This window comes from Carassius gibelio, chromosome B16 (genome assembly GCF_023724105.1).
Source record: "Carassius gibelio isolate Cgi1373 ecotype wild population from Czech Republic chromosome B16, carGib1.2-hapl.c, whole genome shotgun sequence".
Taxonomy (NCBI): domain Eukaryota; kingdom Metazoa; phylum Chordata; class Actinopteri; order Cypriniformes; family Cyprinidae; genus Carassius; species Carassius gibelio.
Window position 1 is genome coordinate 9,605,680 of NC_068411.1, and position 4,400 is coordinate 9,610,079.

The 4,400-nt window shown below is 45.8% G+C and overlaps 1 long non-coding RNA gene across 2 annotated transcripts; it reads left to right on the forward strand.

Moving 5' to 3' along the window:
- The first annotated feature begins 989 nt into the window (after nucleotides 1-989).
- On the forward strand, nucleotides 990-1,870 carry LOC127975458 (uncharacterized). Of its 2 annotated transcripts, none has more exons than XR_008157530.1 (2): nucleotides 990-1,171; nucleotides 1,246-1,870. It is a non-coding gene; the product is annotated as an uncharacterized LOC127975458 (long non-coding RNA). The 2 variants fall into 2 exon arrangements; XR_008157529.1 differs by having other exon boundaries at nucleotides 1,249-1,870.
- The last annotated feature ends 2,530 nt before the right edge of the window (nucleotides 1,871-4,400 follow it).

The window sequence follows — 4,400 nt, forward strand, 5'->3', positions numbered from 1 at the left end:
TTGGCAACAGGTGTGGGGGATATACTCAGAGTTTGCGTGAGGCCTCATCAACAGTGGAGAGGATAAAAAGCAAGAGAGAGAGGTGGTGCGTGTGGTTTTTCTCCCTTGTGAAAAGTCGTTTTATTGGGTGGTAATAGTTACTGGAGGACGGGTGAATGAAGAGGACAGTGTTGCTTGATGAGGGATTCGAGAACAACAGCAGGAGAGTGAATTACCCTGTTTGCATTGGAGAGGAGCTGAGTAACTGAGAACTGAGTCTTGTAATTGCACACGTTTGACACTGAATTGGATGTGGTTTGGAGTGTTTGGATCACGATCATAAATATCACTGAGTGGATTGTATTGATTCATTACCGATTTCTTACCTCTCCCTCCTCTATAAATGGTGATGTGAACTCTGCCTGTGACTGTGAAGAAAAACATCTCAGAACATCCTCAGTGGCAGTGAGGATTGCGCCCTTCCCTTCGGACAGAAACCCGAATGTGAGTGCTGGCTTTAAATTGCACGTCGTGAAGTGAGTTTGCAGTGGCTAAAATTGATGTTTCCCCCCACAATATATGTTTGAAGTGGAATTGTCGTGTGTGTGTGTAAGCTACATTCCTGTTTGCCATGCACTCTCTATGTGTCATGAGGGCTGACTGTCAATAGTAAGAGTCCTGCGACACTGATTTGTTCCAACTGTCTGGATGTTGAGGATTTATCATCTGGGATGTGAATTAACCCCTCTGTTGTGCTAATAGGAGAAGAGATGCCCTGTTGAAATATTTACTATCTGCCTCAGAAAAGCTCTGTGCAACCTGTTGACTTCGAGTCTGCTGTATCCCTGCCATTCAACTGTATGGTGAGAGGTGTTCGCTCCTTCCAATACATGTGAATTGTATACTTGCCTGAAACATCCATTCTGTCTGTCTCAGAAGAAGCCCCATTCAGCCTGTTGACTTCGAGTCTGCTGTATCCCTGCCATTCAACTGTATGGTGAGAAGTGTTCGCTCCTTCCACTGCATGTGAACTGTATACTTGCCTGAAACATCCATTCTGTCTGTCTCAGAAGAAGCCCCATTCAGCCTGTTGACTTCGAGCCTGCTGTATCCCTGCTACTCATCTGTATGAGGAAGCCCCATTCAGCCTGTTGACTTCGAGTCTGCTGTATCCCTGCTATTCATCCGTATTGTGAGAAGTGTTCGTTCCTTCCAACGCATGTGAACTGTATACTTTGTCTGAAGCATCCATTCTGTCTGTTTCAGTAGAAACCCTGCACAGCCTGTTGACTTAGAGTTTGTTGCATCCTTGTGGCCCACCTGTGCTGAGAGAGGTGACTGTCCTTTGTCACGAACGTGAGAGGGGCACGCTTTGTCTGGAATATCCACTCTGACGGTGTCAGGAGAAGCCACCTTACTGTAAGACCGTGCACCTGCCGTATACGTACTTGACTGATATCATTCGCCTCAAATTCCGTACCTGTGGAAGAAGGAAGGAAGGCTGGAATTACATACTTACGGGAGGAGACTTACCGGACCCCTCACTTGCCAAACACATCCCCACCTCAAGGCTGTGTATCTGCCGTGTACGGACCTGACCGATATCCATCCGTCCCAAATTCTGCATCTGTGAAGAAGGGAAGGGAGTTTGGAAGTATTTAATTACCAGAGGAGACTTACCAGACTGCGGGCTTGCCGATTGTATTCCCACCTGTGAAATACCTACTTGACCACCCATCTGTCCATCTATTGCGGGGCCCGCACAGAGGAAGAGGGCGGGAGAGTCCCCGGTCGCTGCATTGTTTACCTTCAAGCCCTGAGGGTAACAAAGAAGATTTTAGTTTAGGATTCCCAATTTGTTTTTACTTCAAAATAAAACTTGTTAAATTTATTCTCTGTCTCCGACTCTTCCCTCTGATACGCTCCTCGAGGTGGTCCTGGTTTAGGGGAGGGCGCAGTCCAGCTTGGCCCCCCTGACCTGTGACATATACACATCAAAAATGTACAGTTTGGGTTCAGGAAAAAAATAAACCAACTGATGACAATGTTTGATCTTATGAAAAACTATTTTTTTTTTACCAATCTGGACAAAATCTACATTCAGAAACGCCTTGTTCTGTGTGTAAACCAGTGCTTCTCCCTCAGGTCAGAGTATGAGAGGACAATAAAGAGCTCGAGCCAAATAAAACCCACTTCACCCACTGAAGAGGAGCATCGCTCTGGTCTCCCCCTAACATATGTCTTAACAGAGCAAAATTCTGGCCGTTATCTCAGATTTATGGAGCTATTTTTCATAGCGTTATATTCGCACACACAATGGGAACAAGCGCAAATACTGCAGGGGAAACACAGCGGCCTGAAGAGTATTATTGTGGCCTAATTTATTTTGCTCTATCAGCACAGTGAAACACAGTGCACAGAACCCAAAGGGATATCTATTACTGACAGAACGGCCTGATAAAGGCCTGCATTAGCTCTTATGTCAGACACACATAGGCTTTCTCTGCAGAGAGCTTTAATCTTGCTCCGTTATGAATAATGTTATGTATATTACTCTTTGACATCCCACAATTCCAATTTATGCACCTCAACTTGCAGTGCCAAGTACAATTTATAACTTTCAATATGCAAGGCATCAGCAATACATTAGAGAGATAGGACTGAATCGGCCCCGGGAAGAGCCCTGAGAACCCAGACCAGAATGCTGAGAGGGTGTGGACTGAACCACCTCTGAGTCTCAGACTTCCTCTTTAATCCCGACAACAACAGATAAAATCATCAGATGATATATATTTTCCAGGCATAAAATTACTGGTAATTCAAATTCACGTAAATACATATGTATAATTCAAAACAGTGATAAACAGCAGACTAATATCTCAATACACAAGGGACTGAAAATACACTGCATTATACTCAGGGCCTCAAATGAATCAGTCAATCATTTTTGTGCTGGATGAACCATGAACAGATTCTATAAGAAATAAATCCCAACACCACAAATTAAAGACAAACAGTTTAGAAGAGCACATTTTAGTATTGAGTTTTCATTTCATTGTGACTATGTGTGCACTAAACTGACCAATTTTTACTTTTACCAACACTTTTACATGCATTTTACATACATTTTTTTTTTCGTCAATATACAGTCAATATACAATATACAGATGACAGTAGAGGAGGTGGCAGGGAAGGGTGGTCAGGCCCTTGTTAGCCTCCGGGCTTAACTTGGGACCAGGAGCCCTCTCAGGGCTGGACATGGGAACAGGAACTTTCTCTAAGCTAAACTCAGGAATGGGAACCCTCTCTACCTTCGAGAGACACAGCCCATGATCCAAAAATAGCTCACTTCAGCCACGGTGCAGGGGGCGGAGATCCTCTCCACACTCTCACTGTCCGTGGCTTCTTCCCTCGCGGTGGTCATTATAGTCGGCACTCGCACCTGGTCTGATGAACCGTGAGGCTATGGCTCCGTGGTGATCTAAAACTCTGTCGCAATCCTGGCCAATGGCTCATCAATTGCAACAGTGCTTTGGCTCTCCCTCTTTGGTGGGCTTTGGGCTCTTGCTCCGTGCAGCGGGAGATGGTGGGCTGGGCACTGGGTCTGACCGTGTTCCAGATCAGGGATAAATGCTCCCTTCCAGCAGATAATTACTTCCATCCAGCATAGTCTGGTAGTCTGGGAGGTCGATGGGCAGCAATAGTTTACCCCAATCCAGAACACTAATTTCAGCACAGCATCGTCAAACGCAAGCTGGCTGAACCGCATACTCCAAGAGGAAGAGGACCATGCAGGCTAGGGCGGTGAACCTGATGGTGGGGGAATCCATAGAAACAACAAGAAAAACAGAAAACAAAACAATAATAAAAAATAAAAAAACGGACAGTAGACAAAGAGTTAAGTGTTTTGGTTTGGGTATTCTGTCATGGTTCGCTGCAAGAAGCAATGCAAGAGATGCGGATAAGAATTAAACAGTATTTTAATGAAAAATGAACGGGGGAAAATCCACAAGAGGAATGGAGAATAAAGTGAAAGTGATGTGACATACAGCAAAATATGGTGACCCATACTTGGAATTCGTGCTCTGCATTTAACCCATCCAAAGTGTGCGCACACACACAGCAGTGAACACACAACCGGAGCAGTGGGCAGCCATTTATGCTGCAGTGCCCAGGTAGCAGTTGGGGTTTCAGTGCCTTGCTCAAGGGCACCTCAGTAATGGTATTAAAGATTGGATAGAGCACTGTACATACACTCCCCCACCTACAATTCCTGCCAGTTTACGAGTCCCAACCTCTAACCATTAGGCCACGACTTCCCCACACATCTCTCTCACACACACACGCACGCACGCACGCACGCACGCACGCACGCACGCACGCACGCACGCACGCACGCACGCACGCACGCACGCACGCAC